Source organism: Uloborus diversus, chromosome 7 (genome assembly GCF_026930045.1).
Source record: "Uloborus diversus isolate 005 chromosome 7, Udiv.v.3.1, whole genome shotgun sequence".
Taxonomy (NCBI): Eukaryota; Metazoa; Arthropoda; class Arachnida; order Araneae; family Uloboridae; genus Uloborus; species Uloborus diversus.
Genome location: NC_072737.1, coordinates 103,923,360 through 103,935,763, shown reverse-complemented (window position 1 = coordinate 103,935,763; position 12,404 = coordinate 103,923,360). Strand labels below are relative to the sequence as shown.

At 34.8% G+C, this 12,404-nt stretch overlaps 1 protein-coding gene across 2 annotated transcripts in view; it reads left to right on the top strand.

Moving 5' to 3' along the window:
• LOC129225985 (putative inorganic phosphate cotransporter) overlaps positions 1-12,404 on the top strand; it is a 59,881-nt gene that overhangs the window by 24,146 nt on the left and 23,331 nt on the right. The window lies entirely within an intron of this gene.

Below are 12,404 nucleotides of genomic sequence, written 5' to 3'. Positions count from 1 at the left end.
TCATGGCTTTTGCGATGCTTCCCAAAAGGCTTTTGCTGCTGTCCTTTACATGAGATCAGAATTTGAAGATGAGAAAGTCAAGATTAGTTTAATCGCCGCGAAAACCAGAGTCGCACCACTAAAAACAATAACGCTTCCTCGTTTGGAGCTGTGTGCAGCTGTAATGTTAAGCCAACTCTACAAGAATGTAGTTGAAAATCTTGCCATTCAAGTAGATGAGTCATTCTTTTGGACGGATTCCCAAATAGTGCTTGATTGGATAAATTCCGAACCTCATAAATGGAAATCCTTCATTTCTAATAGGATATCGCAAATTCATACTAATACTGAAGTCGATGCCTGGCATCACGTTGTAAGCAAAGAGAACCCTTGTGATTGTGCCTCAAGAGGACTCATGCCTTCAAAACTTCTTAATCATTCATTATGGTGGAAAGGTCCTTCTTGGCTTTCAGATTCGCCAATAGTTATCCCTCCACAAAACCATTCAGCTCCGGAAAAAGAAAAAATCTCAGAAGTGTCAGAGAAAACGGCAAGTTATTCTAATCAAGTAGAAGGCGAGTTAAACTTCATTCATAACTATTCTTCGCTGAGTAAACTTACTAGAGTAGTTGCGTATAGCGTACGATTTATTCAAAATGCAAAATGTGACAAAAATAATCGGAAAGTAGGTCCTCTTAAGACATCAGAATTACTTGACGCCACAACTCGCATTGTAAAGTTGGTCCAAGATTCAGAATTCAAATCGGAAATTCATGCTATTCAAACTAAAGGGAGTTTGCCAGCTAAAAGTTCCTTAATATCATTGAATCCTTTTCTTGACAAAAACGGTATTTTAAGAGTTGGCGGCAGACTTAAACACTCTAATATGTCAAATGATCAAAAACATCCAATGCTACTTCCTAAAAATCATCACCTTTCGGATTTAATTATAGATTATTATCACAAACTCTCTCTTCATGGAGGAACACAAGTTGTACTCTCACTCATTAGACAGCGGTTTTGGCTGATATCAGGAAGAGATAAAGTCAGAAGAAATATTCAGCGTTGTCTGACATGCTTCAAGATGAAGAAGAAAATCATGTGCCAAATTATGGGAGATTTACTTAAAGATCGCGTTCTTCCTTCCAGACCATTTCTCAAAACGGGAATAGATTTTGCAGGGCCGATAATAACGAAGCCAAATCTCAAGAGAACAAGGGTTACCACAAAGTCATACATTGCTTTATTCATTTGCTTCACGACAAAAGCAGTTCATCTTGAAGTTGTGTCCGAACTAAGTACAGATTCATTCTCAGCGTGCCTCAGAAGATTTATATCGAGAAGAGGGAAACCTTCAGACATATATACTGATAACGGCTCTAACTTTAAAGGTGCAAGAAACTATTTATACAGTCAAATGGAAATTCTTAAATCAGCATCAGTTCAGGACTTTGCTTCAGAATTGTTTATTAACTGGCATTTCATCCCACCCAGTGCACCTCATTTTGGAGGTATCTGGGAGTCTAACATCAAATCAATGAAGCAACATCTTTTCAAAGTATGTAAATCAGCAGTGCTTAATTATGAAGAATTATCAACTTTAATTATTCAGATTGAAGCATGTATGAATTCAAGACCACTAACTCCTCTTAGTAGTGATCCAAACGACCTTGATCCCTTAACACCGGGTCACTTTCTGATTGGAGCACCGCTTCTAGCAATGCCTGAGTCTTATCATGCAAAAAATTCGCTATCATACACTTCAAGATTTAAGTTGATTCAAGCTCTTCGCGAAGGATTCTGGAGGCGATGGAGTGCTGAGTATCTCACACAGTTACAGCAGAGAAGTAAATGGAAGTCATCTAACCCAAATATAAAACCTGGACAACTGGTGTTAAAAGAAGATCTCAAACATCCCATGAAATGGAGTTTAGGAAGAGTTATGGAAACTTTTCCTGGAGATGATGGAGCTGTAAGAGTTGTTCAGGTGAAAACTACATCAGGAACATTTAAAAGACCAATAACTAAGATTGCTCCCCTACCAACTTAGACTTAGTTTTGGACATTTGTCCAATGGGGGGGAGTATGGTAGTTCTTATCGTCTGCAGCTGAGCCTAGAACTTTAATTTAATTATTATAATTTTCATTGCTCGCGTGAGTGGCAACGTTAAAATTTAAGTTTCTTGATGGAACAAAAAGATTACTGAGTTGCGATAAGTCAAGCAGCGTTGCTGCATCACATTCTTTTCATTCTGAAATATCTGAATTATTCTAAGTCATATTAATTTCTAAATTTATGTTAAATGTTACGTTCGTGTGATGTAATAAATGTTTCAGTATAGTTATTGCAAGTATATTTTATTGCGAATTCACAACGAAGAGTAAGCGGCTCTACGAATCAAAAAAGTCACGTAGCCCGCCAAGCTCAACCAATATTTGTTCAATTAATATGAAGTAAGGCTTGCCCCCCCCCCCTAAGAGCAAGGGTGTACCCCCGCCCCTAAATATAGCGAAGACTCCCCCCCCCAATGAGAAAAATACCCCTCAATACAACCCCCACCCCTAAAACTTTCAATAGCGCATTCTGCGCCGTGACCCCCCCCCCCCCCTAGGTGAGCACCCCTGGTTTATGGTTTCTAGAAACCTAGTTCTGAAAATTTGGCTCCGATTTTGTGACATTGTGACTAATCGTAATTTTCGATTTATAAAACTGAATTAAGCAATGAGCCATATAGATCAGCTTCGAGGGCCGCGTGTGACCCACGGACCAAAGATTGGGCACCATTTCTGCCGAAAGTAGAACTAACTTCTCATCAATTCTTGAGGCATTGGCGTACTACATTTTAAATAAATCAACGGTACTGGCGTACGAACCTCTCAGTATATTATCGGCACTGCGTACCAACTTTATATTCACGGTACTGAAGTGACAAATAATAGCAGTTTGCAATCATTAAACTATTACATGGACACATGAAAAGTAACATCATATGCAACTTCTTTTTCAAAATTTATCTTCTCTACTTCTTCACGCTCCATCCCCATATGAGATTCAATCACAGCCCACGCAAGGGGTGTGCAAGGAAGTATCTCAGTAATAGAGCTCGAATTCAGAAGGGGCCAGGAATGGGAGAAAAATACGATTAAAATAAATTTTGTACACCTGCTGACAGAAATGGTAGAGGCATGTTGTGCGATTTGACAAAGGGATCCCGTAATAAATGCAGTGGTCATGGATCCAATACTTCATTTTACAATTTTTTATAACATCCATTTTATTTGAAACTAATTTAAAACCATGGCAATAATACGTACGAAAAGACAAGAGAAAAAATTACAAAAATATTCACATACCTCAAGAACAAGCGTTCTGCTTTCTTCTCAAGCAAATAGCATTAATTAGTAGGCAATAAGATATTGGGATACACGGTGCCACAAAAGGATGATCCTTATAGTTATTTAGAAGCCTGTGTATTAAACGGATGAATAGTGTCAATAAGCAAAATAAAGCTACTTTTACGGATATTTTGAAATCAGAACATTACCAGCTTTCTTCGAGCAACACAATTGAAGTTCATTTTTTTTTTATTTATTTATTGACAACATACATTTCGAGTTCGTGTACTTGGTCACACAGGACCCGTTTATGAACTCACGTCCAATTTGACAGATAGCACAATACAGGGACATAGTGTAGGACAGAATTAACAGCACAGAGAGGGAAATTACAACCAGGGCAACGGGCGGGAATCGAACCCAGCACCTCGGGATTACTACGAAGTTCATTAATTCAAAACACGAAGACACAAAATAAACAGTCTGAAACACAACACTGAAACAGCAAGACACTCTCAGCCTCGCCATGCCCGAAGACATCTCACTCAGCAGCTTATTGGATCTGTGTTGCCAATGATTTATTTTAAAACTTGCTTGCAAACTTGCACAGGAAGATAAAAAAGATCCACATACGGCATAAAACGTTCGTAACTTTTCTTAGACAAAAAATTGCAGATTCTCACAATTGAGTACTGTAAAAGCAATTTCTATTTTCACCAGGCTTTAATTTTCACGATTTTCATGAGTCCGTCTGAATCGCGAAAATATGAGCTTCGAAAAATTTTGTCTCTTTCATACGAACTGAACCTCTATCAGCTCTGTTCGTATGATGAAAGTCGGGAAATTTTCAGCTCGCAAAATCACCGTTATGCTCATTTTCGCGAAAATTACGGCTCGCGAAAATAAGTGCCAAAATCATATGAAAAGGAGATAAAATCTCGCCACATTATTTCAGCATAGCATAATGTTTCTTTTAACGATGAACATATTGTTTTGTTGCTTTTTCGCGAGATTCTGATTTCTGATCTCTGTTTTCCTTGTGACTAAATTTCAAACAGCATTTTATTTTCATGATACAAACTGCAGTCCAAATGATTTAATGAGAACCCGGATTTAGCGAGGAAATCAGAAATACTTGGTTTTGGTGCAATGTTAAGTCTATGGTAGCAGAACTCGCTTTTAGCAAGCAAACCCCGCTTAAAGCGAGCAATAATTTTGTGATTCAAAAAACTTCTGTTGACTTTCAGCTCAGCTTATCAGATTAGCTTTGGGAAAATTTACTTTTACGTTACAAAGTCATAAGTCAACCGAAAGTTAGTGTATAAATTATAATCCTGACAAAAAGCGAGGACAATACTTTTTTCAATTTGTGAGGTCAACAAGCATTTTAAAATCTTACAACTATTATATATGCGAAAGTTTGTCTGTATGGATGTATGGATGTTTGGATGTATGGATGTTTGTTACCCTTTCACGCAAAAACTACTGAACGGATTTTGATGAAACTTTACAATAATATAGCTTATGCATCAGAATAACACATAGGGTAGTTTTCGTCCCGTTATGGGGGGCAAAACCCCCCTTAGGGGAGCAATAAAATACAATTTTCGTATAAATTCTCTGATATAGGGATGAAAAAATACTTGCACATATTTTCATTATGTGTCCATCGAAAGCTCTGATTTTTCTGCTGAAGATGGCACGTATAGCATATATAATAATAAGTTCAGCATTTAAGCATAAATCAAACTAGCATAAACCCAACTCTAAACCATTTATTAATAACTCGCATTCCATCAATATTCCATGTTGCCACTCACATTGTAACAATACTACATCCCTTCTTTTCTTTCTTTTTTTTTTAACTCAAAACAAACAAAATTTTGAAACAAATAAAATTACACTTATGTACAGTTCTTACGTGAAAATATAGTCCTGGTGCCACTTAGGTTTTTGTCTACGTCGTATCGGTCGTGGTAAGTTTGTAGACATTGTTGATGTTGAGGCGTTTGGATCTACCATTAATGTAGATCGATCTTCCTGTTCATCTGTTGTTTCATCTTCATTTACGTCTTCAATACCAGCTGCAGTTTTCGGATTTTTTTCATTTGTATGACTGACATATTTCTTAATATGAGTTATATTTCTTCGGTAGCAAACTCCGTTTGGATCTTTTATAGTAACTGCATTTCCTTTTCTTCCAACAACAGTCATCGGTATTGGTTTGAACGTAGTTGTCAATTTATTTTCCTTCTGTTGCTTCGTAATTACTATGTCTCCTACATTAATGTTATTCTCTTTGGCTTTGCGTTCTTGATCTGCATATTGTCTTCCTTTATCCTTAAGAAATTTATCTTTATCTCTGATTTCTTCATCTGTGAATTTTACAGTATTTTCTCTTATATCAGGTAGCTTACTTCTGATTTTTTCTTCCAAACATTAGTTCTCCAGGAGGAACACCGGTGGTAGAATGTGGTGTGACACGATACGCAAAAAGAAATTCTTGAAGTTCATGCCTCCAGTTTTTTCCTGTTGCATGTGCAATTCTCAGTCTTTTCAAAATCGTTCGGTTTTGCCTTTCAACTTGGCCATTTGCTTGTGGCCATAATGGAGTTGTATGATGATGCTTAATACCCCTTTCTAGTAAAAACTTCTTGAAATTTTTATCAATAAATGTCCTACCGTTATCAGTCATAACATGTTTTGGAAAACCATACCTAGTAAATATCTCTGTCACTTGATTAATTAAAACTTGTGCATGTAAGGACCTTGTAATTAAAACTTCAAAATATCTACTATAATAATCCACAACAACAAGCAAATATTCTCCTGTTGGTAGGGGGCCTAAATAATCCATCGAGATGTACTCCCATGCCTCTGATGGTAATTCAGTTCGTGTCATTGGCTCTGGTGGATCTGGAATAGTAACCAGTTGACATCCATGACAAGATCTCACGAATTTGTCTACGGCTTTGTCCATGTTGTACCACCATACTTTGCTTCTTAGTAACCTTTTCATTGCTGTCATTCCCATATGACCTTCATGTGCTAATTCTAAACACTTTCCTTGAAGATCTGCTGGGCATACAATTCTTGTACCTCTTAACAGAATTCCATCAATTTCACAAAATTCATCTTTTATTATTTCATAATGTCTCTGATCTTTAGCCCAATTGTTTGTTCGTAAACTGTTCTTTAATTCCTGAAGATGGTGATCTTTATTTATAGCAATTTTTATGTCTTCTAATTTAAGAGCTATGGGCACATTAACTTCAACAATATTACGTATGTAATTCTGCTCTTCGTTAGATCTTGCTTCATCTTCTACCGATTCAGAAATATCCAATAATCTTGATAATGGATCGGCAATATTTGTTTTTCCAGGCTTGTAGATGATTTCGTACGAATAGCTCATCAGCCTTAACACCCATCTTTCAATTCTTGCACATGATCTATGACGAATGCCAAATATTGTCTGCAAAGGCTTATGATCTGTGACCAGTTCAAACGTTTTTCCAAATGTATAAATGTGAAATGTTTCACAGGCCCATACTAAAGCAAGTGCTTCCTTTTCTGTTTGAGAATATCTTTTCTCCACACTACTAAGTGCTTTACTTGCATAGCGAATAACTCTGGGTCCTTCCTTCTGAAACTGGACCAACACTGCTCCGAGTCCTACTGGGCTAGCATCACAGTAAATTCTTGTATGTGAATCTGGATTATAAAATCCTAAAGTTGGCGAGTTGGCGATTATTTTCTTCAATTTATCAAAAGCTTCATTTTGTTTCGATCCCCAGTTAAAAGTTTCATCTTTTTTCGTTAGTTTTCTTAAAGGCTCCGCAATTGTTGCAAGATTCGGAATAAATTTTGCAGAAAAATTGACTAATCCTAAAAAAGTTCTAACTTCACTAACTGTTTTGGGGCATCGAAAATTTTCAACTTCATTTTTATTTTTCGCTGTTGGTTGAATACCTTCTTTGCTAATGTGGTGATTTAAGAACGTTATTTCTTTTAATCCAAATTTACATTTATCTTTATTTAATGTAAGTCCTTTTTCTCTTACAACATTTAAGACATTTTCTAAATTTTCATCATGTTGACTTTTATTCTTTCCATAAACAATTAAATCGTCCATATAAATGCAAATTCCTCGGCAGTTCTGAAATGTTTGAGTCATTACTCGCTGATACATTTCTGGTCCACAATTTACTCCAAACATTAGGCGTTTATAACGAAATAAACCTAAATGTGTACAAAAAGTAGTAATGTTCCTCGATTTTTCTTCGAGTTCAATTTGATGATATGCCCATTTTATATCCAGTTTACTAAACACTGTGCTACCATTTAGTTCATGCAAAACTTCATCAATTAGAGGAATAGGAAATCTTTCTCTTTCTATATCTTGATTTGCAATTCTCATGTCTACACATAGTCTCCACTTTCCTTCTTTCTTAGGCGTAACGACAATAGGTGATACCCATGGAGTTGGACCATCAACTTTTTCAATTATGTCATGTTTCAACAAATCATTTATCAACTCTTTCACGTGTGATCTTAAATTGTATGGTAACCTTCTTACTGGTTGTGCAACCCCTTTTGCATCATCTTTAATTGGAATTTTTAATTGAAAGTTCTTTAATTTACCAATGCCTTGAAACACATCTTGAAACTTTCCAACAACATCTTCACAACTTGAAACCTTCAGAAGAAATATTTAATTCATTTACATTGTATCCTAACCTCAGTACATTAAGTTTAATAGCAGTCTCTTTACCCAATAATGAGCTTCCTTCACCTTCAAATACAAAAAATTCAACATCTTCCAACTGTTTACCATGCATTACTTTTATGCTTGCTCTAAAAGCACCCAATACTTTTAATGGCTTCTTATCTCCATAGGAATATATCTTCTTATCAACTAAATAATTTTTGCATTTGATTTTAGATGATTTTAATCTTTCCCATTCTTTTTTTCCAATTACATTACAGCTAGCACCCGAATCAATAATCATAGGTATCTTAACATTTCCCACAATGCATGTAATATACTCACTTTTGTTATTATATGGAAGTGAAAACACAAATTCATTTTTATCTTCATTAATAGAAGAATTAAGATTTCTTACAATCTTTTCTTTCTCTTTAAATTTTTTCGGCGCTTTACAAACCCTTGAAAAATGTCCGAAAAATCCACAGTTCAGACACTTCTTCCCCTTGGCTGGACAATTTAGTGATTTTGAAATATGGCCTTCTTTCCCACATTTCCAACAAATTAAATTATTCTTTTCACGAAAATTTATTTTCTTCTTTTGCATTGAACTCGTTTTCAATCTATTAAGGTGTTCTTCTGGCGATGAAATATTTTCTATGGCTGCTGACTCCAAACGAGACTGTTCATAGGAACGACATAAAGCTTCAGCTCTTTCTAAAGATAACGCATCTCGTTCATCAATTAATTTAATTCTCAGTTCTTTATATGGGCATTTCACAATGATTTGATCTCGAATATGTCGATCAATTTCACTCTTTACAAATCCGCATAAAACTGCTTGTTGGCGAAGTCGAATTATAAATGAATCCATACTTTCATTTTCCTTTGGCGACATATCTCTAAATTTTAAACTTTCAAACGCTTCATTTCCAGAAACCGCAAATTTTCGTGTTAGCGTAGAAACGGCAGTCATATATTCATCAGCCGGTTCAGTTCTATCCTCTTCAAGTTCTGTCAATGTTTCAAAAATATCTTGAACATCTGTTCCAGCATAATGCAATAAACAAGCTTTCTTACGATGTACATTAGTAATACCTTTGGCTTCAATAAACAATTGAAAAGATCGCAACCATTTTGTCCATCTGATAGCTCTTGTACCTTTGTCGCCAAATGGATGAAATTTCGGAATATCTTCAGATAATCTATCCATCTCTTTCAAAATAAACCCTTTTTCACTGCTTTTCGCAATTATTTAACTCTCGTCGCCAAAATATAGCATATATAATAATAAGTTCAGCATTTAAGCATAAATCAAACTAGCATAAACCCAACTCTAAACCATTTATTAATAACTCGCATTCCATCAATATTCCATGTTGCCACTCACATTGTAACAATACTACAACACGTATTCGAAATTTCTAAGTAGAATAAAAAACGAGTTATGAGCTTTTTAGTTCCATGTTCGAAGGCTTTCCTAAACTCAATACAGTATTTAGTGTATCATCTCAACTCCCTGTCGATAGCGACTATTGTTGTATTGTTGACTATCTTTGCTTTTCGTGACTGTTCAAGGCTTTTCTCAAGTCAAATCTTGAAGTAAGATTTTTGCACAAGATTGGCAAATAATACATGATTTGGCTGATCATTTTCCATTTAAACGGAACTTTAATGTAATTAATTGTTTTTATTATTATTTATGCTGATTGAACACTTACTCATTATCCAATCAACCAGCAGATCGCCAAAATTTTTGCAGAAATATTTCCGTAGCTGATGCATTTGGCAGTTTTTTTCAATGTCGCTGTTTTTGAAGCCGAAGACTACGTTATAATGTTTCTCAGTTTTCACCATGTAAACAAAATATCGCCAATCAAAGAATCTTTAAAAAAATTTTTTTACTGTGTTAAATAATCCAGCAACTAAATTAAGCAAATCCATAAACAGTACAAAAACTTCCATTATTTTTTCCTTTTTGCACAATTTCAAACAATCGCCAAATTTTACTACTTATTTTGGAAACATTTCGAATGAAACTCTTTAGCGCCATTTTATGGTGACCAAAAGTATCTCAGCACCTGGCGATAATATCTTTGTAACGAAAATTAATCTATCGTTTTTACAAAGTAAGGAAAGAAGGAGGGAGCATCATCGAAGGTATCCCAAAACGATTCCCGCAAATTCGGTAAAATCGCACCAAGAGCCCACAATGATTGAAATTTCCTAAAATAACTAAAGCAAGTATAAGGGGATAACGAGCAACGTCAATAGCAATACAGAGAAGGTTTTAGACTCCATGTTAAAAAAAAAGTATCAACAGATTAATCTTTTTAAACATGAGAAGAATAATTTCATGTTTTGGAAATTTGTATATGCTTAAATATAGTGCTTTCGTTTCTAAATCAATACTATTTTGTTCTTTATACTTATTGCTATTTTACTTTTATGGGTAAGGAAGAAACTCTACTTTTAATCGTGTCAAAAAGATGTGTTTTAAATTCTTTCACTTAAAACAGAAAAAAAAAAGCAAGTAACGATTTTTTTCTCATAATTATTACTGACCCAGGTAACGCCGGGTATTTTTGCTAGTTATATATATGGGTATATGTGTATTCCTCAAAAACAATGACACAAAAAAACATTCAGACAGTTCAAAGCAAAATATCCAACTTCTTGAGTACTACACAGAGACTAAAAAGAAGAAAAAAAGCAACTGTGATTATGATTTTTTCCACGAACTCGTTTTTTCCGAGCACTCTATATATATCTAATATCGCAGTCCCTTTGCGCTCGTTATAAGACAGTTCGACTGCACTTGATTCGAATATTTATTTATTTTATTTTTTTAATTTATTTATTTTATTTTTTTTTACATTCTTCGCTCGAAAAAAAATATATTGTTACAAATTCTGTAAATAGTAATTATTTTTATGATTGATTTGTTGGAATCTAGCTAAATTGGGCGTTTATTCCATTATCTTTCATCTAAAATTTTTGTTGTAACGTAACCTGTAAATAGTTTCTTATGATGTACATACAACCCCCTAATATTCGACTGAAATATACGTTCCTCCTATTTTTCATTGATAAGATTCGTGAATGAATAAAAAAAAAAGAAAATCGAGAAGCATTTCGAATTTTGCGGAAACTTCTCTTTCGAGATTTATAAATAGCTACGGCCAACGGCGGGAGTCAGTCTCGAGTTTGTTTTTGCTTGTGAATCGTGTCAGCGGTACGCTGGAGAGCATGTATTAGCTCTGTTTGTGAAGTCTTTTGAGCTGTATTTTTGCGTATTTGGATGTAAATAAGTGTGTAACCGTTGAGTTTACGGTGTTAATTGATGTTTGCTTAATTGCTGATGATTGATTTAGCAGTTGTAACTACGCTTCCTGTACATAGCTGTAAATAAATCTCCTGTGTTTTCGCAAGAACTGTGTCGTCATTGAAAGAAAGTTTGAAGTTGCACCGAACTCTTAACAATATTATGCACTCCTAGCTCATTTCCTTCTTTTTGAATCTCAGCTATTTACGGGAAATTTCCTCTGATTTCATCTATTGTTCTATTATGAACTCAAATATTAAAAGGACAGCAGGAACCCGAAGAAGGAGGCTGTTCATTATGGAACACATTCTCCTCCAGCAGAAATGCTCATTATATTAATCAGTGTAGTTTAATTATAAATATGGAATCAAAATTATGAGAAAAACTTTTTAATTTAAATTTTTAGTTCCATCAATTAGTTTTACTAATACATTTGAGGTTTAAATCCTCATAAATATAACGCCGAAATCACTGATCGAGTAACGCTCTGACATTACCAACAATGAAACTCGCGCAATAACATGCGTGACGGCATAATTCCATTTTTGAAGCACCAAAATTTCAGTAAGTAATTTACAATTTGATAATTTGTTTTGCACTGTTTGATTGCCTATCTATGGTTCAGTCTAGATACCTAATCTGCACTCTAAAGAAAGAATGGCGAATCTCACTTTTTCCTGAAACATTTCTATTTTAATAAGAAAGCTTTAAACACATCAGACTTAGTTAAACAGAATGAATAATAGAAATATCAATTGTCAGAGCTAAATACATAAGAAATAAAAACGGGGTGAAATAAAAATGTAGAAGGTTACTTGTGTTGGCAGATGTTAGTTTTGTATGTGAGGTAAACTTTTCCTACTTCGAAGGTCAGTACTGTAAGTTAATCTATTTTATTAAAACTGTCTGTGTTTAAACAACTCATGATGTACACAGAAGTGTCCACAAGGGGGGGGGGGGGTTATGGCGCAAGTTGCGCCATAAAGATTTGGGGGGGGGGGTTAAATTTTGTTATTCATTTATTTAAATTTATTTAGTGATTTATTTTTAATTTAA